Below are 27,973 nucleotides of genomic sequence, written 5' to 3' on the forward strand. Positions count from 1 at the left end.
AGAATATAGAATGCAGAATGTAGAATATGGAATATATAATATAGAATACAGAAGAATATAGTATATAAAAATATTGAATATAGAACATAGAATATGTGATATAGAATACAGGGTATGGAATAGAGAATATAGAAAAATATAAAATAGAGATAAATATAGAATAGAGTATGTACAAAGTAGAATATAAAATATAGAATAAAGAACATAGAATATAGAAGAATATAGATTATAGAATATTGAAGATTCTGGAATATAGAATGTAGAATTAAATATAGACTATAAGAGAATATAGAATGTAGAATAGAGTATACAGAATATGCAATATGGAATATAGAATACAGAAAATTATTAAAAAATATAGACTATAGAAAAAAATGAATATAGAATACAATCAATGAAATATAGAAAATATAGAATTTAGAAAATAGAATGTAGAGTACAGAATATAAAATATACAATAAAAAATACATAATATAGAGAATATACATTATACAATATAGCAGATTATAGAATATAGAATGTAGAATGCAAAATACACAATATACAATATAGAACAATGTATGATACAGACTATAGAAGAATATAGAATGTAGAATATAGAATACAGAAAATTATAGAATATAGAAAAAACATTGAATATAGAACACAGAGGATGGAATATAGAATATAGAAAATATAGAATATAGAAGAATATAGTATGTAGAATACAAAATATAGAATATAAATAAAGCATAAAGAACACAGAATATAGATTATAGAATATAGAAGATAATGGAAGAAGAATATAGAATGTAAAACAAAATATACACTATAGAAGAGTATAGAATACAGAATATAGAAAAATGTAGAATATAGAAGGAAGAATGTAGACTATGGAATATAGAATACAGAAAAATATAGTATATAGAATATAGAAGAATATGGAAGGACATAGAATAAAGAATTTAGAATGTAGAATACAGAATATAGAGCATAGAATATGGAAGAATTTAAAATATACAATGTAGAATATGGAATATGAAATATAGAATATAGAAGAATATTGTATGTAGAAAAATATAGAATGTAGAACATCGAATATAGAATGCAAAGTATGAAATATAGAACATACAAAAATATAGAATATAGAAGAACATAGATTATAGAAAATAGAGAATTTGAAATATAGAATATGGAACATAGAACACTGAAGATAGAATACAGAATATAAAAGAACTTTGAAAATAGAATATAGTGTATTCTATATTTTACATTCTACATTCCATAATTTTCTATATTTTATAATCTGTATTCTATAGGCTTTATTCTACATTTTATATTGTGTATTCTACATTCTACTTTCTATATTCTAAATTTTGTATTAGATGCTCTTGTATAATCTATATTCTGTGTTGTATAGTCTACTGTGTATATTCTTCTATAATGTATATTGTATATTCTTCTGTATTCTATATTCTAATTCTAAACATCCCCACATAACCCTGCTCACCTGGAACCATTGATGAGAGTTTCCAGACAACTCATCTGGGGACCAACAACCCAGATACCCCAAACCCAACCACCCTGCAATCAGCAGAGCACACACACAGCACCCAACCCCAAAACTAGGAAGATCACCCACTGCACCCACAGCCAGGGTCCAGCTGGACAGACAAACACACCACCTCAACAGAAACACCACCTATATCCTCAACAGCCCCACGAGAGACCCACACTCACACATGCAGTCATTCCTCCACCAACCCTGAGAAAGGTAGTGAGAGCATCAAAATGGCAAAATTAGAGACCAGAGCAAAACACAGGCCCAGCCTACTTGGATATATCAAAACAAAACAAAATTTCAGGGTTCAACAAACACAGTAAATAAATAGATATAATAATTTCTTGATGCTTCGGAAACAACAGACAATATCAAATCACAAAAAGAAGCAGGACAGGATGGAGTCAGCAAGCGACTGAAATAAAGAACAAAAAAACTGCCGGGGGTAAGAAACAGCCTGTGAAAACACAGGCAAAACCAAGAAAAATATAGACAAAATCAAGGAAGGCACTGACAAAATGAAAGAAAGCAACAAACAAAGAAAAAACCCATTGTTGTCAAGTTGTTTACAACTCATAAAAGCGATAAAGAATTCAGGAAAACAATATAAAAACGAAACAACTAGAAACCATACAAAAACATCAACTAGAAAGCCAAAAGATTAAGAATAAAATTTCAGAAACAGACAACTCAAAAGAAGGATATAGGACCAGAATTGAAACGATGGAAGACAGATTAGTGAAATTAAAGAAAAATCCCTTGATATCAATTTGAGGAAAAATCAGAAAAAAGAATGAAGAAATCCTAATAATCATGTGGGACACTATCAAGAGGAAAAACTTGCATATGATAAGAGATCCAATGGATGGGGCTGGGTGCAATGCAAAACACAGAGACAATTGTCAAAGTAATCCTGGCAGAAAACTTCGCTATCTATCATCATGAAAGACAAGAAGATACTCATCCAAGAAGCGCAATGAACCCCATACAGGATAGAGCCCAAAGAAAGTCACCAAGACTTGTAAACAAACGTGCAAATAAAAAGGACCAAAGACAAACAAAGAATCCTGAGATCAGCTAAGGAAAAATAAAGTCACCTATCTACAAAGAGGAACCAATAAAACTAATCTCCAGCTATGTAGCTAAAACCACGTAGGCAAGAAGACAGTGGGAAGACCTATATAAAAGGTCGAAAGTAAAAAAACAAAAACAACCCAGTCAGCAATTCTATATTCGGTAAAACTGTCTCTCAAATACAATGGCAACATTAGAATATTTCCAGATAAGCAGAAATTAAGGGAATTTGTAAAAACCAGACCAAACTTACAGGAAATATTAAAGAGAGTCCTTCGAATAGAGAACCAAAAACATTAAACAATAATCTGATATTTGGACGCAGGACAGACCACCCAGATACCAACCCAAATAAAGAATTTAAAAAACAAAACAAAGCTAAAAGGCTAAAAACAGGGAACCAAAGACATCAATATGTAAATGATCACATCAAAACAAAAAAGAGGGAAGAAATGGTGTAGTTATAGAACTTCCATATGGAGAGGAAGCCAAAGCGATATCAATAAATAAAAGACTGTTTTAAACTTAGGAAGATAACGGTAAATTTCAAGGTAACGACATAGAGGAGGCCTGGTGGTGCATTGGTTAAGTGCTCGGCTGCTAACCAAAATGTCATTGCACTGAAAGTCTTAACTAAAGAAATATGGAAAGAGAAAGGAATAAAGGACATCCAAAGTGGAAGGAAGAAGCAAAATTTTCCCTATACACAGATGAAATGAACCTATACATAGAAAACTCCAAGGATTCCACAAAAAAACTACTGGAACTAATAGAAGGATTCAGCAAAGTAGCAGAATACAATATCAACATATAAAAAATCAGTTGGATTCCTCTACATCAACAAAGAGAACTTCAAAAGGTAAATCACAAAAAGAATGCCATTTATAATAGCCCCCCAAATGATAAAATACTTGGGAATAAATCTAACCAGGGATATAAAAGACCTATACAAAGAAAACTACAAAATGCTACTGCAAGAAACCAAGAGACCTGTATAATTGGAAGAAAAAAAAAATGCTCATGGATAGGAAGACTCAACATCATGAAAATGTCAATACTACCTGAAGTGATCTACAAATATAATGCAAGACCGATCCAAATTGCAACAGCATTCTTTAATGAGATGGAAACACTAATCACCAATCCAATGTGAAAAGGAAAGAGGCCTTGGATAAGTTAAGTGCTACTAAAGAAGAACAAGGTAGAAAGAAGGCCTCGCACTACTGAATCTCAGAACCTACTATACAGGCATGGCAATCAACACAGACTGGTATTTGTACGATGACAAACACACAGACCGATGGAAGAGAATTTAGAACACAGATGTAAATCCGTCCAGCTATGGGCCGCTGATTTTTGACGAAGGGCCAAATTTTGTTAAATTGGGAAAAGACAGTCTCTAACAAATGGCACTGGCAAAACTGAATGTCCATCTGTAGAAAAAATGAATCAGGACCCATACTTCACATCATAAACAAAAACTAACTCAAAATGGATCAAAGACCTAAATATAAAACCTAAAAAAAATAGGATTTCATTTTACTTGTTTCAGCAATCAACATCCATGGAAGCAGCAGTGGGCAAATCTGCTACAAAAGACCTCCTTAAAGTGTTAAAAAGCAAGGACGTCACCTTGAAGACTAAGGTGCCCCTGACCCAAGCAATGAAAGCTGGATGATGAGTAAGGAAGACTGAAGAAAAATTGGCATCTGTTGGTGAAGAATATTGAATATATCGTGATGTGCCAAAATAAGGAACAAATCTGCCTTGGAAGAAGTACAGCCAGAATGCTCCTTAGAAGCAAGGATGGTGAGACTTCATCTCATACACTTTGGGCATGTTGTCAGGAAGGATCAGTCTCTGGAGAAGGACATCATCCTTGGTAAAGAATAGGGTCAGTGAAAAAGAGGAAGGCCCTCAACAAGATGGACTGACATGGTGGCTGCAACAATGGGCTCACGTATAGCAATGATCGTGAGGATGGCACAGGATCGGGCAGTGTTTCCTTTTGTTGTGCATAGGGTGGCTATGAGTCAGAAATGACTCGAGGGCACCTAGCAAAAACAACAACAATAATTTAAGGAGATGGAAATTATAACAAAGTACCGAATACAAATTAACATTAATCTTTCTCAAACTCTTGCAAAAGAAAATAGGAGGGAACACTTTGTAACTGATTCTATGATGACATAATCACCCTGATACCAAAGCCAAAAAAACCCACAATATCCCTTATGAATATGAATGCAAATCTTCAACAGAGTACTAACAAACCAAATCCAGCAGCAAAATACTAGCAAACCAAACAGCAGCATATTGAAAAGACTATAAACCACGTCCCAGTGGAACTCATCCCAGAAATGCAAGAGTTGTTAGGCATAAATATCAATTAATTAAGAAAATGAAGGAAAAATGATTTGATTAATGAATGCAGAAACATCATTTGACAAAATCCAAGACCCTTTCATAATAAAATCATTCAACAAACTAGAAATGTAAGGAAACTACATGTATCTGATTAAGGACACTTATGAAATACCCACAGCTAACATCACACGCATTGGTGAAAGACTACAAGTTTTCCCCTAACATCAGGAACAAGACAAGGATGCCTGATTTCATAACTCTTATTCTACATTTTTCCGGAAATACTAGACAGAAAAGTTAGGCTAAAATTTTTTTTAAAGGCATTTGAATTTGGAAAGAAGTAAAATTTTTCCTATTCAAGATGACAAGATCTTATACATAGAATATCCTAAGGAATTCTCTCTCTTTCTCTCTCTCTCTCCCTCACATACACACACCCACAAATATACAATACAAATAAAAAACAAAAAGAAACTATTAGATTTAATATACAAATTCAACAGAATGGCAGGATATCAGATCAACACACAAAAATACAGTTCTGGAAAGCCAAACTTGTTATTATTTATCTGTTTATTTATCTATTTATCCATCTATTTATTGATTTGTTGATATAGCTATCTCTTTATCTACTTATTCATCTATTCATTCATTCATATGTCTGTCTTTCTATATGCCTGTCCATCCATCCATCCATCCATCCATCCATCCATCCATCCATCCATCCATCCATCCATCCATCCATCCATCCATCCATGCATGTGTTCATTCATTTATTTATCTCTCTGTATTTGTTTACTTATTACGCTTTTGAGCTTCACATTTCTTCAACACCAAACTTCAAATTGACCTGGATTTTAAGGGAAAAACGATGTCAATGACTTCTTAATTATGCCTATGGGAAAAATTGATTCACTTGATTGGTTTTCTTCGTGACACGTTTGCTTTAAATCTAGTTTAAATTACTTCTCATTAAGCTTGATCCAAAAAAATTGGATGATCTTTTTTTTTTTTTTTTCCTTATTTGTATGAGTTTAAAGAGCTTAAATTTGGAGGAAAAGAGACTTAATGATTCTCTCTTGGTTCACTATTTGGGCCCAAGCACCCATGTGTATAGACTCAGTGCTTCTCAGGTGGTGGCAAAAACATTCATTTGCCCTGTGTTGGCTATTAGGTAGGAAGGCTGCCCCTGGCTGGAAGGAGGTCAGCCCTCAACAGTGATCATGTCGTTGGGAGAGTCTTTGAACCTGAGCAGAGAGCAACTATATTTATAGAGTTTATTTAAGTAATTCTCAGTGCAGAGGGTTTGTTCTATTTTTGTTTGTTGAGTTTTTAGTAGAACCATGTAACACAGGGGTGTAGAAACCTGTTAAAAGGATTTGTGTCTGTGTTTGAGAAAAGCAGTGCAGGCAATGCTTCCATCCCTGAATCTTAGTTTATGTGAAATAATAATCAAAAAAGCAGTAAAAACAGCAGCATCAATAATAATCATCATTAAAGCTGTTTGTTGAGTGTTTGCAGCATGCTGGACAATGTTGTAAGTTGTTTGCATGTGTTAACTAATTTACTTTTTAATAAACAATATTAGTGGTAGATGCTGTTACCAGTAACACTTGAAAGTTAATAATTAATATCTGAATCAAGAGAGCAAATACCTTCTTACCTGTCCAGGACCCTTCCAAGATCATATTGATTTTATATTTTCATTTTTGTTTTCTGGTTCTAAAATCAAGTGCCAAAAACTGTACAAGTTTCACATTATTCAAAATTTATAAATGTCACCTTGATATTGTAGGTATATTTCCAGCAGTGAACAAAAGTGAGGCAAGTGTTGACCATTCCTAGGACTCAATTCTTCAGTTAAACTCTGAGATTGGTTTCCAGGATGCTTATGTTTTATCCTATGACTGACTCAATGGTTGTTTGACGACTGGAGTTTCTTTGTAAGGTGTTTTAGAGAATAAGATAAAATATTTCAAATTAAGGAATAATTATGTTATAATTATTATAAATTATAATTTATAAATTATAAAATAACATAATTGAGGAAAAATGAAGATAAGAGCTTACTGATGTGACTTCCATCTCTGTCTGTGTGTGATAGAGTTAACCTATGTATTTTCTCTCTAAACTCTGACCTACATCACCTTTCTTCTTAAGTTATTGCACATTTCTTTTTCCTACTTGAGCACAGCAGCTGTCTTATGTCATCCCATGGAATTAGGTAAGAGAATTGGCTGGTTAAAATCCCACTTCGCTTTAATTTTTCCAGATTAAATGTATCTCATTCAAATAGAACAAATTTAAGTGGGCATCATGCCAAAATCTAAATTCCTGTCTATGAACTTGGAGACATTTAAACCTTAGGGGCTGAAACATTTATATTGGATCTGTGGACTTCCAGAAAGCTGAGTCTCTTACTTCTGTGGTCAAGCCAACTTGTTTATTTTGAGAATAAAATTATTGCAGTATTTAACATAATATCTCCTACATTATATAATTCTCAGTATTGCATGCATATTTTGTACAGAAAAAAATCAAAGTAAATATTAGTTGATTACTAATTACATGGAGTCTAAATCTACACGCATATTTTAAAGGTAAAATAGAGTTAACGGGTTTTTCTTTTTTTAACATTCAGTTAAGATCAGTTATTTGATTTGTTTTTCACTTGAACAAATATATTTTGAGCCTTGACCCTTTGTTCTTTTTTTTTTTCTCCCAGGAGTGTAGACACCAGGCCTCATAAAATATCACCTACAATTTCTACAATGTGCTTAATTGTGGGCTAGAGACCTAGTTCCCCCAGAAGGCCTCTGAGAAACAAAATATGAATTCCACCATGATTAGGCAGTCAGCCCATTTCTATCAAGAGGTTGAAAGCCTCATATAAGGATGAGAAAATGAGTTTGAACATTTCTTTTTTTATTAAAATTTTTCATGGTAAATGATTGAAGGCTTATTGTCTGAAGCAAAAAAAAAAACAAAAAAACAAAGGCCATCTTGCATACTCGTAGTGTGGTAACAGTTCCTGAAATGTGTTTCAGATTAGAGGTTTCTACAGTTTTGGGTTCCTTTTCAAATCTATTTCTCTGCCACCCCGTAGAGGTGCCAAATAAAGTAGCTTGATTATTCATAATATATGCAGTTTGTCTCTGTGACTCTTTGATATATATAACCAACAAACAATATAATTTAACTTAAAACTTTGTGAAATGCGGACTTGCTGTGAGTATGTAACACTATCCCCAAGTGGGGTGACAGGGAAATCTGTTTAATTTTGCAGACCCCTTCCCCAGCTTCTGACCTAATGTTTTATTTCAAATAAAATTTCCTGGGAAAATGAAACATATCTCTATATGAGACACTATATATCTCAACTGAAATAAGTTTTAAAATTAATTACTTTATATCTGGAAAAGAATGTGGATGTCTACACATCTAATGAAGAAGAATGTGCTTTTCAATGCAGTAGCTTGTTCTTCAGTTTTAAAAACATGACCCGCTGGACGTGAGCAGTCTCCTTCATAACAACAACCATTCAAATCTCAAATAGCTGTTTTAGGCCACTAATTAGTCTGAATTTAACCTAAAATATTACAATACCTTGGAGACTTTACTACAATTCATATCAAAAAGATCAATATACAACTAATCTCAGGGGCACTATTTAAAGGAATGTGTTTTATTTGATAAATTATGTAGAGTGGATTGTATTGTTTTTTTTTTTTTGCACATTCATTTCCTCGATTTGCTTGATATCTGGGCTGCCCAAATTATTCAGATTACATTTGAACGATTTCTGCCAAAATGAGTATCAAGGTAAGTTATGTGAGATTGATTTGACCATACATTGAATTGAAATTTTCTTGGGGCAGCAATCACAAAGGAGCAAGGTGAGAGACATTTCTTGGTAAGGTGAGATAAGGGTTAGGGTTCGAAGGTCCAATGCAACCCCTACTGGGCAGCAAGGCCCTGCAGCTATCACTCATAGTCTTGATTGGGGTAGTAAAAACATTTCTTTCTTATTTTTGCCTTACCACTTTGCATTATGCTTAGGACATAGTCATGTTCAGGAATAGTATTAGAAAGGTGAAAGGTTGTAAACTATGTAAAGTATTTCAAGCAATACAAACACCTGTTGAGAAACTTATGCAGTGGTATTAAAATATTTTGTAAATTGTTTTATTTTTAGTGAAATATATATGCTTATATGCATATGTATATATGTGTGTATATAATGTGTAACTGTCTAGTTTTCATAACCGATTTTGAATACATGCACATTATCTCAAAAAGTTGATGTTTTTAGTTCCTGTCTCCATTTTCATCATGTGCCCTTCATTTCAAATTTCTCCTGTATGTTTAGTGTATTTCTATAAATTACACAAGAAAAATTCCTAATATGAATCTGTTAGTTAAAAAAAAAAAAGCGGCTTCCATCAAGTCTATTCTGACTCAAAGCCACCCTGTAGGACAGAGCAGAACTGCCCAGTATGGTTTCCAAGGAGCCGCTGGTGGAATCGAGCTGCAAACCTTTTGGCAAGCGGCCCTAACTCAACGACTGCGACAGGTATGAAAATGATCAAAGGTCGTGAGAAATGATTAGCAAGTTTTGAAAAGATCTACCGTGTTTTACCAAAACTATGCTACTGCATATCTGATAATGTTGCTCACAACATTTTTGGCCTAATAATTTAAGAAAGTTGTTTTGTTTAACTAGGTTTTAATATTTTTGGATTATTTCTTTATTTTAAGCCTTCTATTTCATTTTCGATGTATCACTTATTTGTATATTTTTTTCTGCTTAGTCGGCTCTTTTCATTTTTATTATTAATTTTTGGTAAATTGGATTTTATTTGTGATATTAAAATTTTTCATTTGTTCTAAGAATTCAATTTGGGTTCTTGTTTAGATTTATAATTCTTTACATGAAATTTTTGGGGGTAAAAACTACAAAATCAAAATAACGACCCCCACCTGGTGAAATGAGCATTCCAATAGATTGGAAATTGTTGCCAGTGTTCCCATTTTCTTTTTTTTAAATAAATTTTTCCTTCCATATATATGTTTATATTACTTTGTCATTCAAAAATTTATACACAATTTTTTTCATGGCATTGGCAGCAATCCCTATTGTGTCAGCACTCTCCCCCTTTCCACCCCACATTCCCACATTCCATTTGTCCAGTTTTCTTGTCCCTTCCTGCCTTCTCCTCTCTGTTTTTTGTCAGGTGTAGCCCATTTGATGTCATATACTGTTCGTTTTATAGGCCTGTCTTACTTTGGCTGAAAGGTAAACTTCAGGGGTGGCTTCAGTTCTGAGTTAGAAGGATCTCCAGGGGCCATAGTCTCCAGGGTTCTGCTCTGACTGGGATTACAACAGAAAGTCCTGGACAGAGTGGGAGAAAATGTAGAACAGACGATCAAATTCACAAAAAGAACAGACTTCCCTACATATTTTATTGAAGGAGCCCTGGCTGTACAGTGGTTAAGCACTGGGTTTTAACCCAAAGGTCAGGGGTTGGAACCTACCAGGAACTTCAAGGGAGAAAGATGTGGCAGTCTGTTTCCATAAAGATTAACCCACTGTCATCCAGTAGATTCCAACTCATAGTGACCCTATAGGACAAAGTAGGTTTCAAAGGCAGTAAATCTTTACAGGAGCAGACTGCCACATCTTTCTCCCTCAAAGCACCTAGTAGGATCACACCACCAACTCTTCTGTTATCAGCCAAACACATAACCATAGCACAAACAGGGCTCCTTCTGTACTGATTGTAGCTTTAGAAATCCTATGGTGCAGTTCTGTTCTGCCCGGGTGTCACTATTAATTGGAATTGACTCCAAGGCAATGGGCAGAGTATATAATTTATTGATGATATATAGTCATATAATAATTACATAACTTCTATAAACCCACTGCCAGGGAGTCAATTGCAACTCATAGTGACCTTATAGGACAGAGTAGAACTGCCCCACAGGGTTTCCAAGGCTGTAAATCTTTACAGGAGCAGACTGGCACATCTTTCTCCTCCTGTTCAGCAGCTGGTGGGTTCCAACTACCGCCTGCCTTTCAGTTACCAGCTCAGTGCTATAATCACTACACAGAATCAAGACTCCTTATAACTTCTACAGCTATTGTATTCTTACTTTCCTGTTTTTCTATCACGCCCAATTATCATGCTATTTTATCACGTTTATATCCATAAAATTTTACATGTTGTATTTCCTCCTCTTCATTCTCTTATCGACATTTTTTTTTTAACTTGATCATTTTCTTTCAGATTTTTATTAAAAAATTGCTTCATGGTCTGAAATATATAACCTATCTTGAAATTTAGATTGTATTTACATCAATTGGTTTACAGTGAACTAGCTTGCAATGACGTTTATTTTGTCCTTTCAGTTACGTGTGTTTGCATTTGATATTTTTAAAACATAAACCATTTTTTCGATAACCATATTTAAATAATATTTTATTGTCATTGAGTATTGTTATTACTAAGGTGAAAAATTTTAAGAATATTAAAAATCTAATGTATTAGAATGTTGCTAACTGTAAATTATAATTTATACAATTTATCGAACACTTTTAGCAAGTTAAGTGTTTTTCATTTATTAGGTTTTCAAAAACAGTAAAGCTTTTAAATAGAAAATAATTTTTTCTTTTTTGGGTTGTTATTTTTATTTGTCATATTCTATTTCATGGGTTAGAACATTCAAAAAAATCATAATGTTGTTAGAATAAGTCTTTGTTTTTTTCTGAATTATACAAACATCCATCATTATTTTATATCACTGTGTTTGCTGTTTTAGAGAAAAGCACTGTTCTTTGAGAAAGGCCTATAGTGAAGAATGACGGTTCAATAGGATCAAAGCTTTTTAGAATATATGAAATGTGTGTAGTATCTTTCCTATATAACTTAGTGATATGATTATTTATAGTCAAATGTGCCTCAGTTTATACCAACTTGGCTGACTATAGATAATGTTAAAAACAAAATTTCTACAAGATTAGATTTGTATATGAACCCATAAGTTTAACTTGCAATTTATGAATGGGAAGTTTCAGACAAGAGCTTTCTAATTCATGAATAGCAACTACAGGTTATGAGTTCTTATACAAATTTAATTCTGTAAAAATTTTGTTTTTAACAGTTCTGGTGATGGGGATGGGATTAATGGAACGTTTTGAACTAGGTTAAGCTCAGCAGGCAAGTCTTAATTGGTTAACTCACATTTTGGCTTCTGGGAAGGTCAGGCATTTGTAGGAACTAGACTTAGGTTTGGTTTGCTGATGTGGGGCTTAGCATAAGTGACTGCACCTTGGACCAAGTATAGTCAGGTCAACAATAAATATAACTTTATGACAGATCATTGAATTCTATATGCTAGAATTGTATTTATATTTGCATGTATGTGTAATCAACAGTTGGTATTGTCAATTAATTTTCTTATTTGTCACACTTTATATTAAAGCTGACTAGTTTTTACTGAAAATAATTTTAATTTCTCAACTTTGTTGAGCAATATTTGTAATAACAATTATCTAAAACTTTCAAATTTTAATGGGGCATCAATACCTTTTGACTCCATATCTCAACTGAGGAGCAAGTAATAACATTTTACTAACTGACATTTGATCCAAGTGCAGTTTAAATGTAAATTTCCCCTATTAATATAAAAGGACCAAGTCAAATTCAAAATGCTATTCTTGACATGTTCCTTGAGTTAAACTTAGATTAATAATTGCTAACATAACATTTTAGTGTTTCTTTCTCCAGCCTTTCTTAAAGGTCTTGCATATTTGTTTTTTGCCTGGGCAACAAATTTCCACATACAATTACAGATATTTTAAAAATAACCGCCAATTCTTTTATAAGAGTTGTAGTATTCCTGACATACAAATGGTAATATAACATTTATTACAACCTATAGCCAATATAATTTCAAAATGGAGAAAGAAATTCTTTTTGTAAGAATATTATACCATATTTGAACATCACTGTCATGTTTAATTATTTAAATGAATGGAGTGAAAGATTTTTTTTCTCATACCAAGTAAGCACATCTCCAATCTCTCATCTTGAAGATATTTAAAAGAGGAGAAAAGACTCATGTTGGCAAATCATCTAAATGTTTATTTCCAGATAATATTTTTATTCTGTAAGAAATAAAAAAAAAAATGATAATTTTTTTTTTTTTTTTTTCCAAATTGGCCATTGCTCAACAGACACAGACTCAGTGTATAGAAACAGGGAGAAATAGTCACCTAAAGTGATTCAAGGAAATTCTACTGCATTTAATGATCATTTTGTTTTCTTCTGAAGGACATTCAATGTTGTTTACATTGAATTTTCAGATATTGTCTGCTTTATTTTTATCTAAGCCATGAAGACAGAAAATCAAACTTTTGGAGCAGAATTTATACTTCTTGGCTTTTTCCAATATGGCCAAATGAACACCATCCTCTTTGTTACCATTGCGGGCCTCTTCTCAGTGACTTTGATGGGAAATATCATACTGATCCACCTCATCCGGCTGGACACTCCGCTCCACACTCCCATGTACTTCCTCCTCAGTCAGCTCTCCTTCATTGACATGATGTACATCTCCACCACGGTACCCAAGATGGCAGCAAACTTCCTGTCAAATGATAAGACTATTACTTCTTTAGACTGTAAGATTCAAACCTTTGTGGTTTTGACCCTTGGTGGAACTGAAGCTCTTCTTCTTGGTTTCATGTCTTATGATAGATATGTAGCGATCTGTCACCCTTTACATTATCCTGTGCTCATGAGCAAGACGATCTGTTTGTCCATGGTCACATGTGCATGGGCCAGTAGTTCTATCAATGCTTTAATACATACATTGCATGTATTTCAACTTCCATTCTGTACATCTCGGATCATTAACCACTTTTTCTGTGAAGTTCCATCTCTAATGCCTTTGGTGTGTCAGGACTCTCTTTAGTGGCCTTGTCATTCTGTTACTACCATTCATGGCCATTCTGGCTTCCTATGCCCGGGTGCTTATTGTGGTGTACCAGATGAGCTCAGGTAAAGGGCAGACAAAAGCCATCTCCACGTGTTCCTCTCATCTGATTGTGGCAAGCCTATTCTATGGGGCTACTCTCTCCACCTATACAAGGCCACATTCCTTGCATTACCCTGAGGAAGATAAAGTGGTGGCGGTGTTTTACAGTATCGTTACACCTCTTCTGAACCCATTTATCTGCAGTCTGAGGAATAAGGAGGTCATGGGGGCCATGAGAAGAGTGCTGGGAAAATAGACATTTGTACAGAAAATATGACTTCAGGAACCCTTTATAGTTTGAGACTGAACAACATGATTTGATTAGCCTACTGTCTAGAGAGATGTAAGCTCAAAGAAATGTTTACAAAATAAATAAATGTAACAATGCCTTGGTTTCTACACTTCTCAGAAATAACTAAAGCTTTGTTATTGGAACTGGGTGGATTTGCTGTGTAAAAGCAAGAGAATGGTTGCCATTTTCAACTTTATCTTCTAAAGCAATAGATTTAATCCCTGTCAACACAATGCTCCCATGTCATAACAAATTTTTAGTACCTTTTTAATATTCTGAAATAAAATGCACATGAAATATAATTTACCATATAATACATAATGTCAGGAAAATACATATGATGACCAAACTATAATATAGAGCAAAATGCATACATCCACTTATTTATTTATTTATTTATTCATTCATTGAACAAGGGCTTTAATGCTTTAACTCTGTATGTGACACTGTTATAGGCACTGGGGAAATGGGATTAAACAAGAAAAAGCTGACATAAGTCTCTGCTCTCATGAAGTTTACATTTTATCGTGGGGAGAAAGACAGTATATAAAATTAACTGGTAAAGCGACCTTATATGAGTCGGAATCAACTCGACAGCACTGGGTTTGGGTAAATTTCAGAGTATACCAAAAAGTATTAATCACCATGAAGAAGAACTAAGTGGAAAATTGGAATCAGGAAAACAGAGGATATTTGCAATGTTAAGTCAAATAGTCAGAGAAGGGAGAATCAAGAATATGACTTTTGTCAAAAACTAAAAGGAGTCGAGGGAGAGAGACAAGTGGATATTTGTGGATAAATGTTCTGGGAAGAGCAAAGAACAAGTGAGAACTCCCTGAGGTGGGGACATACCCAGCGTAGTCACAAAAGATCAAGGAGTAAATTGGTGAGACACATGAAATAGGTATATGTTTTGGGGCCGGGTCTTACAGTGTGAATTAGATCAATGTGAGGATTGTGGCTTTGAACCTAAAACAATGGGCTACCATTGCAGAGTTGTGGTAGAGAACTGATGTGGGCAGGAGAAAGCCATTGCAGTAGTCCAGCTGTGACAAGATATTACCTTGGACCAAGGTGATATTAGTGGAGAGGCAAAGACTGGGCAGATTCAGGAGACTGGGAGAAAGCAGACATTTGAGTTTTGTGGACACATGGAATGTGAAATTCTATGAAATAAGAAGCTTTCAGAATTGGGCTAAAACTTGAAATTAACAACTGGAAGTGTGGAACTGTCATCGTTACAGCTTGAGGGAAACCACAGGTGGAGCATTTCATCATTCGTCATCTCTTATGCTACTTTCATGTTAATGCCTTAGGCCCACAATTACAATCATTATTCTGACTTCTATCGCCATTAAATAGAAGCTCTTATTTCTCATCACCATTGAGTCGAAACTTTTAAATCAGAAAATAAGTTCTCTTTGATGTCTGGCTTCTTTTCCTAAACATGTTTAAAAGGTTCAACCATATTTTTGAGTGTCTCCATCATTTTTATTACAAAGCTGAATTCCATCATATGGCTTAGAATAATTATTTCCATTCTGATGTCAGAAATGTTTGACTATAATGAATAAAACTACCATAAAGCTTCCTGTACAAGTGTTTTTTGAGAACACGTGAACTCAATTCTCTTGTACATATACCTAAATTGAAATTGCTTAGTCATAAATTAGGCACATGTTTAGCTCTAATAAAAAAAAAAAAATTTTTTAGCGTTATCCAAAGTGGATTTAATCATTTATTTTCCAATCAGTAATATATGAAAACTTCTTAGAGTCTGAGTGTTGATAATAAATAATGCAGTGGGTTGCTAAACTACTTGCTGCTAAATATAAAGTGGAATATAAACCATGAGAGCAAAATACAACCAGTGTGCCATCAGTGCATGAACAATGGTATTGGAAGAAAGCGTATATTTCTGTGAAATATTTTAGAGATTCACTGACAAGATTTTTTTGGATCCATTGTCAATAATTTTAATAATAATTATATGTAATGGCCTTTAGGAACACTCATTTCTGGTTCAAGACAAAATGTGTTTATTGGTCTATGAATGCCTTACTTCAGTCAGTTTGTTTATAATATAATGTATACCTGTAAGTTCACCACCCAACCCAACAACTAAAATAGTAAATTTATCTTTAGTGCTCCTCCAACTCTTGGCGACCCCATGTGTGTCAGAGTAGAACTGTTCTTGGTAGGGTTTTCAACGGCTTATTTTTCTAATGTGGATCACCAATCCGTTCTCCTGAGGTGCCTCTGGGTAGACTCGAACCACCAAGCTTTCAGTTAGCAGTGACTATGTTAACTGTTCGCACCATCCAGGGACTCTTCATATCCTCCTATACCTCTGGGTAGACTCGAACCACCAAGGTTTCATTTAGCAGTGACTATTTTTTTTTTTTTTTTATGTTAACTGTTCGCACCATCCAGGGACTCCTCATATCCTCCTATACCTCCACCATCATTCTGAATTTTTGGTTTTTTAATTCTCTTGCTATAATTATAATATAGAATTCATAGGGTATTAGAAAATATTTTTAGATGCTGTAGAACTTAATAAAGGGGCCTTAAGTTGTAGATAATCTTTTTGAAAATTGTTTTTTTGGTTGACATTACTAACGCTCCAGGTTGAATGAAATGACAGCCATTCTATTTTATTACTGAATGGCATTCTATTTTAAGACTATACTACACATTTATCCATTTTTTGTTGTTGGTGTTGTTGCTGACAGATGCTTGTTTTATTTCTAGTTGTCTACTATTATATACAATGCACTTATAAACATTGTTGCATTTGTCTCCTGTTTCCCATAAACAAGAGTTTGTATTTTGTATATATCTACGAATGGAATTGGTGGTGAAATTACTTAAGTGTGTAAACCATTTGTGTTTTACATAAAGTTTGAAATTCTAATTTATACTTACTATCAAAAACAAAAATAATAAATCCATGTTTTAATAAATGTACATTCAAATTTAATGAATTTTAACATATTTAAATATTTTTCACACAGATTGCATGAAAGTTCACATCTGCAGACCACATCAGTCAGTGAAGTATATGGTTGTATGTCCAGTTGCTAGCTTCAAGTTTCAGGTAATCTCCACCCCAGCTTCTTGATCTTGGCCTTAGAGTTTTATACATCCTTGATCTTTTATTATCGTAATTAATTTTTGTAGTATTTTTGACCATTTTCATGCTTTTGAGTTCCAGTAGAGCCTAAACCTGACTAAACACGATACCTAAACTTCAATAGCTATAGCTAACAAACTTTTTTTAAGTAAATAGCAATTTGAAGGATGATTTGTGTAAGTTATACAGAATAAAGAAATCCATATACAGTACATTCACAACTAATCAGATAGATTATCGCAAATTGAACAAACCTATATGAAAGTAGTAACATATTATTAGCACTTGAGAAGATTCCTCATGCCTCCCCCTAGCTGCTACCCATACTTACTTGTAATGAAACCATTATATTTAAGTGCATTATCCATGAATTATCCTGAACAATGAAAAAATAAATCATTTCAATTATTACATAAATTCAGTATAATCCCCATTAGAATCCCATCAGTGTGTGCATGTGTGTGTGTTTAATTTACAAGTTGGCTATAGAATTTATATAAAATGATGCAAAAAACAGTAATAGCTCAAAGGGAATTTTAAAAATAATAAAATGAGATGCATCATTCTATGTGATATTAAAAATTTGTATTGATATAATTATAGACCAATGGAAGAGAATACATAATTCAGATGCACACATATGTGTACAATGATGAGTCACATATGTCAGGTGCTTGTATGGGGAGTGATAAAAGGATACACATTTCAGTGAAAGTTGTTGGATCAATTGTATATCCGTGTATATTTTTAAAAAATGAGATGTGGATAATGTCAGTGAAAATGACCAAGTTGATAGCCTCAGATAGCTTCTGTGGAGGGCCTGTTCCTGCACAGAAACAACGACAAAGCAAAAAGTGTTAAAATCAACTTTTTTTGAAATTTAGAAAGTTTTAAAATATTTACAACAACCAAGCAAATACTGAAATAAGAGAAAACCAGAAAACCAAACCCACTCCCATCAAGTCGATTGCGACTCATAGCGACCCTATAGGACAGAGTAGAGCTGCACTATAGAGTTTCCGAGGAGCGTCTGGTGGATTCGAACTGCTGACCTCTTGGTTAGCAGCCATAGCACTTAACCACTATGCCACCAGTATTTCTGAAATAAGAGAAAGGCCACTTAAAAACATCAGGAGAGGGGATGTTACAGAAAACAGTGTGTTAAGAAGGTATAGGATTCGTTCCCTCCACTGAAGCAATGAAAAAAACCAAAAACCAAACCCAATGCCATCGAGTCGACTCCCACTCATAGCGACCCTATAGAACAGAGTAGAACTGCCCCATAGAGTTTCTAAGGAGCGCCTGGAGGCTTCGAACTGCCGACCCTTTGGTTAGCAGCCATAGCACTTAACCACTAGGCCACCAGGGTTTCCCTGAAGCAATGAATAAGTGGGAAAAAAACCTGACAGAATAAACATTAAGTGCTTCATGAGAAAAGATGCTGTTGAATTTTGATGAAAAATTGTGGCATTTTTGTTTATTCACCTACTATCCCCCATTCTCCACTTGGCAGCTGCCATGAAGACAGCAGCCCACATTCCTGGTGTGGCTTGCTGGTGCCAGGGTGTGGACAAGACAGATCTTTTTTCTAAAAATGTTGTTGTTGTTTATTTTGACCAATCTGGTAGTTCCAGAGATACTTGCTCTGAGATAGGCCTTGGCTTTACTCCTCTCAGACATGAGTGGCTACCAGGTGGTGTCTGTCTGTGAAAAGCCTTAAAGACATATAATGCCATAACCAGCTTAGGTAAGGAATGGAGAACAGGGAAAGAAGCAGACAAACCTGATAGCCTGGAAAAGAAGAGGCTGACGAGGCAGATGCATGGGAGAATAAACTGTAGAGATACTGAATGTACTGAAGGATCAGAGATCCAATGTACATACCCAGGTTGAATGCATGCTCAGACAAGACCTGAGAGGACCCTAGGTTTGAGCCTCTGGCAGATCTTTGGGCTCTGCACAAACGGAGGTGTAGACTAAGGCCCAGTTGTAGGTGGCCTGGCTAAGCATTGAAAGAGTACCTAATTCAGAGTCAATCTTCAATGACCAGGAAAGGGTTTTTAGTTTTCTTTTTCTTCTCTTTTTGACTCCAGAAAAGGTCTCTATCAGATCACTGCTTGACCACTAAAATAACTGAAGATAGACTTCAGTGACCACACATGGCAAAGAAAACAGTCTATGCAAAATAATAAATACATACAAACAAATAAATAGTTTGGAAATGTCACTAAACAGATGACCGCAGCCCTCAACAATAACAGCAAGCACTAGGTAGGCTGGAGAATCTGCTTTTCAGAGTTAACACATAAAATTCACAAAGCCCAGTGTTTGGTAAAAATACTAGGCATGCCAAGAAACAGGAAGTACAACCAATTCACAGGAAAAAAAAAAAATCGGTGAAAGCAGTCCCTGAAGAACCAATGACATAGAATTGCTAGGCAAATCGTTTAAATCTACTGTGTTAAACGTGGTCAAAGACCTAAAGGAAAACAGGAGAATGTCTCAATGAATAGAGAATATCAATAATGACAAAGAAATTATAAAGAAGGCATCAAATAGAAATTAACATCAATCTTTCTCAAACTTTTCCAAAAACTAAAAGGAAGGAATAATTTGTAACTCAATCCATGATGCTATCAGCATCCTGATATTTAGCCAGACAAAGCCATCAGAAAAAAATATTGCATAGAAATATCTATGGAAATCCTCAACAAAATAGTAAAACTCCAATCCAGCAGCATATTAAAAGGACCATATGCCATAACCCTGTGTGCTTTGTCCCACAAGTGCAGCATATATAAAAGTCAATCAGTGTAATGCAACACATTAATAGAACGTAGGGAGAGGGGGATGATCTATCAACTGATGCAGAAAAAAGCGTTTAACAAAAAAACACTCAAAAATCAGGAATAAAAGCGAACTTCCTATTGTGTGAGAGTCAAAAATGGCCTCTGTGTATTAGCCCCAAGTTATTTACTTCTTCAAGTAAGCCGAGGCGTATTATATGGAAAAAAAAAAAAAACTGGCATGAAACTCAAACTTGTACATGTCCAACTGATTTAAAAATAGCCCAAATAAGCAGATTTTTAGCCACTTAGGACCTGCCTGTTTTACATACCCTGCAAAACTGGACTCAACTTCTGCTAGTCCTAAAAAAAAAAAAAAAAAAAAAAAGATAAATTCCTGTAGTTATAAAGACCCTAAGATGCTGCTGCTTTTAGAGCTCTCTGACCCAGAGACTTATTACCTGGCTGCAGGAGGATATCGCTTCTCACCCCTGGGAGCTTTCTTGCTCTCTTCTCCTTCTGATGCTACCTGTGACTCTAGCCTCTGGAAGACCTTCTGCTACAGGGACCACCCCTTTGCATGTGACTTTCAGTGTGTTGGCCCCATTAAATAGCTTGTTGTGCAATACTGTCATATAGCTCTGAATTTCCTTCACCTCAGTACACTTCCTTAAAATGATAAAGGACAGTTGTGAAAAACCAACAATTAACATTATACTCAATGGTGAAAGACTGAAAGATTTTGCCATAAAATCAGGAACACGGCAAGGATATCTCTTTTCCCTACTTCTATTCAACACTGTGGTCTTTTTGTTCGCCTCTGTGAATGTGAAAACTGGACAATGAAAAAAGAAGGCAGGAGAAGTACTGATGCGTGGAAGTGTGGTGTTGGTGAAGAATATTGAATGTACCATGGATTAACAAAAGAACAAAAAAATCAGTCTTACAATAAAACAGTGAAATGTTCCTTAGGAATGAGGATGGCAAGACTTCATCTTACTTACTTTGGACACATTATCTGGAAAGACCGATCACTAGGAAAAGAAGTCCTGTTAGGTGAAGTAGAAGATCACAAAAATAAAGGAAAACCCTCAAAAAGATGGATTGACCCAATAACCACAACAATGGACTCAAACATACCAACAATCATTAGGATGGCACGGGACCAGGGAAAATTTCTTTCTCTTATATATTAGGTTACTTTGAGTAGAAGCCAACAAAATAGCAACTGCTCTCAACAACAACATTCAGCGCAAGACATCAACAACATAGCTACAGCTTATCTTCATATAAAACAAAAACACCACCAGTTGCAGTAGAATCAAACGCAACTCACAGTGACCCGCTGGGTGTCGGAGTAGAACCGGGCTCCGTCAGTAGGCCGCACTGTGTGTCTGTACCATAATTTGTTTCCCATTCGTCTGTTGGTGAGCATTTAGGTTGTTTACATCTTTGTGCTGTTGTGAATGGTGCTCCCGTGAACATGGTATGCATATGTCTATTCCTGTGACTGCTCTTACTTCTCTTGGGTATATTCCTATGAGTGGGATTGCTGGATCTTATGGTATTTCTACTTCTAGCTTTTTAAGGAAGCACCAGATTGTTTTCCAAAGTGATTGTATCATTTTACATTCTCACCAGCAGTGCATGAGAGTCCAATCTCTCCACAACCTCTCCAACATTTTTATTTTGTGGTTTATGGATTGACCAAACCCATCGCCATTGAGTCATTTCTGACTCATAGAGACCCTATAGGACAGAGTAGAACTGCCTTGTGGAGTTTCCAAGGAGCGCCTGGTGGATTCCAACTGCCGACCTTTTGGTTAGCAGCATTTAACCACTACACCACCAGGGTGTCCTTTTTTTGGATTAGCGCCAGTGTTATTGGGGTGATAAGACATCTCTTTGTTGTTTTAATTTGCATTTCTCTGGTGGCTAATGATCATGAGCATTTCCTCATGTGTACATTAGCCACCTGAATATCTTTTTTGGTGCAGTGTCTGTTCATATGCTTTGCCCATTTTTAATTTTTTTTATTTGTCTTTTTGTAGTTGAGGTGTTGCTGTACTTTGTAGATTTTAATGATTAGACCCTTTCCAGATATGTCATAGTTAAAAATTTCTTCCCAGTCCGTAGGTTCTGTTTTTACTCTTTTCATGAGCATAACTGACTTTTAGCAGACCCCAGTTATCTAGTTTCTGATGTTTCTGCATTGTTGGTTATGGTTTGTATTCTGTTTATGTCGTGTATCAGGCCTCCTAGCATTGTCCCTATTTTTTCTTCCGTGATCTTTATCATTTTAGGTTTTATATTTAGGTCTTTGATCATTTTGAGTTAGTTTCTGTGCATGATGTGAGGTATGGGTCCTGTTTCATTTTTTTGCAGACAGATATCCAGTTACGCCAGCACCACTTGTTAAAAAGACTGTCTTTTCCCCCATTTAATGGACTTTGGGCCTTTGTCAACTATCAGCTGCTCATAGGTGCATGGATTTACGTCTGGGTTCTCAATTTTGTTATATTGGTCTATGTGTCTGTTGTACCAGTACCAGGCTGTTTTGACTATCATGGTGGTATAACAGGTTCTAACATCAGGTAGTGTGAGGCCTCCCACTTTGTTCTTCTTCAGTAATTCTTTACTTATTTGGGGCTTCTTCCTTTTCCATATGAAGTTTGTGATTTGTTTCTCCAACATGCTAAAAGTTGTCATTGGAATTTGGATTGAGATTGCATTGTATCTGTAGATCACTTTGGGAAGAACTGACATTTTCATAACGTTGAGTCTTCCTGTCTGTCAGCATGGTATGTTTTTCCACTTATTTAGGTCTCTTTTGATTTCTTGTAATAGTGTCTTGTAGTTTTCTTTGTGTAGGTTTTTTACATCTCTGTTTAAATTTATTCCTAAATACTTTATCTTCTTGGGGGCTATTATAATGGTATTGATTTGGTGATTTCCTCTTGGAAGTTCTCTCTTTTGGTGCAGAGGAATCTGACTGACTTATGTATGTTTATCTTATATCCTGATATTTTGCAAAATCTTCTATTTTAGTTGTAGTAGTTTTCTTGTGGATTTTGGGGGGTTTTCCATGTATAAAACCATATCATCTGCAAATAGGGATACTTTTACTTCTTCGTTACCAATTTGAATGCACTTTATTTCTTTTTCTTGCCTTATTGATCTGGCTAGGGCCTCCAGTACAATGTTGAATATGAGTGGTGACAAAGAGCATCCATGTCTGGTTCCCCTTCTCAAGGGGAATGCTTTAAGACTCTTCATTTAGGATGATGCTGGTTGTTGGCTTTGTATAAATGGCCTTTATTATGTCCAGGAATTTTCCTTCTATTCCTATTTCGCTGAGAGTTTTTATCAAGAATGGGTTTTGGACTTTTTAAAATACCTTTTCTGCATCAGTTGATAAGATCATGTGGTTCTTGTCTTTTGTTTTATTTATGTGATGGATTACATTATTGTTTTTCTAATGTTGAACCATCCCTGCATACCTGGTATGAATCCCACGTGGTCATGGTGAATTATTTTTTGATATGTTGTTGAATTCTATTGGCTAGAATTTTGTTGAGGATTTTTGGGTCTATATTCATGAGGGATATTGGTCTGTAATTTTCTTTTTTTTGTGGATCTTTACCTGACTTTTCTATCATGGTTATGCTGGCTTCATAGAATGAGTTTGCGAGTATTTCATCCTTTTCTATGCCTGAAATGCCTTTGGTAGTAATGGTGTTAACTCTTCCCTGAAAGTTTGGTAGAATTCTCCAGTGAAGCCGTCTGGGCCAGGGCTGTTTTGTTGGTGGTGGTTTTTATTTTTTTAATTATCTCTTCAATCTCTTCTTTTGTTGTGGGTTTATTTAATTTTTCTACCTCAATTTGTGTTAGTTTAGGTAAGTAGTGTGTTCCTAGAAATTTGTCCATTTCTTCTAGATTTTCAAATTTGTTAGAGTACAATTTTTCATAGTATTCTGTTATGATCCTTTTTATTTCCATTGGGTCTGTTGTGATATCACCCATTCCATTTCTTATTTAGGTTATTCGCTTCCTCTCCTGTTTTTTCTTTTGTCAATTTGACCAATGGTTTATTGATTCTGTTGATCTTTTCAAAAAACCGTCTTTTAGTATTGTCTACTCTTTCAATTGTTTTCCTATTCTCTATCTCATTCATTTCTGCTCTAACCTTTATTATTTCCTTTCTTCTGGTGCCTGAGGGCTACTTTTGTTTCTCTCTATTTGTTCAAGTTGTAGGGTTAATGTTTTGATTTTGGCACTTTCTTCTTTTTGAATGTGTGCATTTATTGTTGTAAATTGACCTCTAAGCATTGCTTTTGCTGTTTTCCAAAGGTTCTGGTAAGACATGTTTTCATTCTTCATTTAATTCTATGAATTTATTTTTTCCATCCTTGATTTCTTCTATAATCCAGTAGTTTTTAAGCAAGGTGTTGTTCTGTTTCCACGTATTTGATTTTTTTTCCTTGCTGTTTCTGTTATTGATTTCTAATTTTATGTCATTATAATCAGAGGATACTCTTTTTTAAGGTCAGCTGATTAACAATTTTAATTCCATGTACAATCTTAATTCTCCTTTGCCATGTAACTTAACATATTCACAGATTCCAGGGATTGAGACAAAGACACCTTTAGAGAATCTTTTTCCTATCTTCCGTATTGATATTTTGTAAAACCATGTCTGTTCAACAGGCAGACATCAAGGCCAGCTCCTGGCAATACAAAAACCTAATTGATAGTGCCAGGTCAGCTCCCAGATGTCAAAAAATATTCTACTTCCTCTTCTAGGATATTTGTACTCAGTTCTCTTCCCTTTGAGTTAATTCATCTCACTGTACTACTATGACTTTTTGTTTAACTGTATCTGTTTACAAACTTCAATAAAATTAAAAATATCTCTACTGCAGTAAAAAATGTATTAAAATAATTAATTAAACAAGTACAAATTTGCAATGACTATAGTGGCTATGGTGCCAGTCTGCCTCAACAAAGGTCTCCCTTACCCTCTCTGGTCCGGTATTTCCCCAAGCATGAGGTCCTGCATTAGATTGATCCCTCCTAATGGTTTGTCCAAAGGAAGTGAGTCAGACAATGTTCTGTTGTGATCCGTAAGTTTTACATTGGCTAATTATTGGAGATAGACCACCAGACCATTTTCCTAGTCTAATCTTTTTAAGGTTTTAACCTTGGGCAGTAACTTAACTTTACTAAGATCCAGTTTCATCAAAAGTCAGTGGGAGCTAAAAATAACATTATCTTCATGAATCTGCTTCGATGAAATCATGCAAATAGACTGTTAGGAACGATATAGCTCACTCAGTAATTTCTCAATAAATATATTTTTTATAATTTTTATTGTGCTTTAAGTGAAAGTTTACAAATCAAATCAGTCTCTCACACAAAAACTTATATACACCTTGCTACATACTCCCAATTGTTATCCCCCTAATGAGACAGCCCGCTCTCTCCCTACACTCTCTCTTTTTGTGTCCATTTCACCAGCTTCTAATCCCCTCCACCCTCTCATTTCCCATCCAGGCAGGAGATGCCAACATAGTCTTAAGTGTCCACCTGATCCAAGAAGCTCACTCCTCACCAGCATCCCTCTCCAACCTATTTTCCAGTCCAATCCATGTCTGAAGAGTTGGTTTCAGGAAAGGTTCCTGTCCTGGGCCAACAGAAGGTCTGGGGGCCATGACCACCAGGGTCCTTCTAATCTCAGTCAGACCATGAAGTCTGGTCTCTCTATGAGAATTTGGGGTCTGCATCCCACTGCTCTCCTGCTCCCTCAGGGGTTCTCTGTTGTATTCCCCGTCAGGGCAGTCATCGGTGGTAGCCAAGCACCATCTAGTTCTTCTGGTCTCAGGATGATGTAGTCACTGGTTCATGTGGCCCTTTCTGTCTTTTGGGCTCATAATCACCTTGTGTCCTTGGTGTTCTTCATTCTCCTTTGATCCAGGTGGGTTGAGACCAATTGATGCATCTTAGATGGCTGCTTGCTAGCGTTTAAGACCCCAGATGCCACTCTTCGAAGTGGGATACAGAATGTTTTCTTAATAGATTTTATTGTACCAATTGACTTAGATGTCGCCTGAAACCATGGTCCCCAGACCCCTGCCCCTGCTACGCTGGCCTTTGAAGTATTCAGTTTATTCAGGAAACTTCTTTGCTTTTGGTTTAGTCCAATTGTGCTGACCTCCCCTGTATTGTGTGCTGTCTTTCCCTTCACCTAAAATAGTTCCTATTACTATCTAAACCCCTTTCCTGCCCTCCCTCGCTCCCCCCTCTGGTAATGACAAAAGAATGTTTTCTTCTCAGTTTAAACTATTTCTCAAGTTCTTAGGGCGCCTTGGTTGCTTCCATCTTTTTGCTATTGTAAACAGTGCTGCATAAACATGGGTGTGCATATACCTGTTTGTGTAAAGGCTCTTATTCTTCTAGGATATATTCCAAGGAATGGGATTGCTGGATCCTATGGTAGTTCTATTTCTAGATTTTTAAGGAAGACCCAAATTGATTTCCAAAGTGCCTGTACCATTTTACATTCCCACCAGCAGTGTATAAGTGTTCCAATCTCTCCACAGCCTCTCCAACATTTACTATTTTGTGTTTTTTGGATTAACGCCAGCCTTGTTGGAATGAGATGAAGTCTCATTGTAGTTTCGGTCTGCATTTCTTTAATGGCTGATAATCGTGAACATTTCCTCATGTATCTGTTAGCTACCTGAATGTCTTCTTTAGTGATGTGTCTATTCATATCTTTTGCCCATTTTTAAATTGGGTTATTTGTCTTTTTGTAGTTGAGTTTTTGCAGTATCATGTAGATTTTAGAGATCAGGCGCTGATTGGAAATGTCATAGTTGAAAACTTTTTCCCATTCTGTAAGTAGTCTTTTTACTCTTTTGGTGAAGTCTTTGGATGAGCATAGGTTTTTGATTTTTAGGAGCTCCCAGTTATCTAGTTTTTGTTTTGTATTTTTAATAATGTTTTCTATACTATTTATGCCATGTATTAGGGCTCCGAACAGTGTCCCTATTTTTTCTTCCATGACCTTTACCTTTTTTTTAGATTTTATATTTAGGTGTTTGATACATTTTGAGCTCATTTTTTTGCATGGAGTGAGGTATGGGTCTTGTTTCCCTTTTTTGCGGATGGATATCCAGTTATGCCAGCACTATTTGTTAAAAAAAACTGTCTTCTCCCCCCATTTAACTGTTTTGGGGCCTTTGTCAAAAATCAACTGCTCATATGTGGATGGATTTATATCTGGATTCTCAATTCTGTTCCATTGGTCCATGTATCTGTTGTTGTCCCAGTACCAGGCTGTTTTGACTACTGTGGTGGTATAGTAGGTTCTAAAATCAGGGAAAGTAAGGCCTCCCACTTTGTTTTTATTTTTCAGTAATACCTTATTTATCTGGGGCTTCTTTCCCTTCCATATGAAGTTGGTGATTTGTTTCTCCATCTCATCAAGAATGCCGTTGGGATTTGGACCGGAATTGCATTAAATGTATAGATCCCTTTTGGCAGAATAGACATTTTTATAATGTTAAGTCTTCCTATCGATGAGCAAGGTATGTTTTTCCACTTATGTAAGTCTCTTTTGGTTTCTTGCAGAAGTGTTTTGCAGTTTTTTTGTATAAGTCTTTTACATCTTTGGTAAGATTTATTCCTAATTATTTTATCTTCTTGGGGGCTACGGTAAATGGCATTGATTTGGTGAC

The sequence above is a fragment of the Loxodonta africana genome, unplaced genomic scaffold, assembly GCF_030014295.1.
Source record: "Loxodonta africana isolate mLoxAfr1 unplaced genomic scaffold, mLoxAfr1.hap2 scaffold_43, whole genome shotgun sequence".
In the NCBI taxonomy this organism is placed as follows: Eukaryota; Metazoa; Chordata; class Mammalia; order Proboscidea; family Elephantidae; genus Loxodonta; species Loxodonta africana.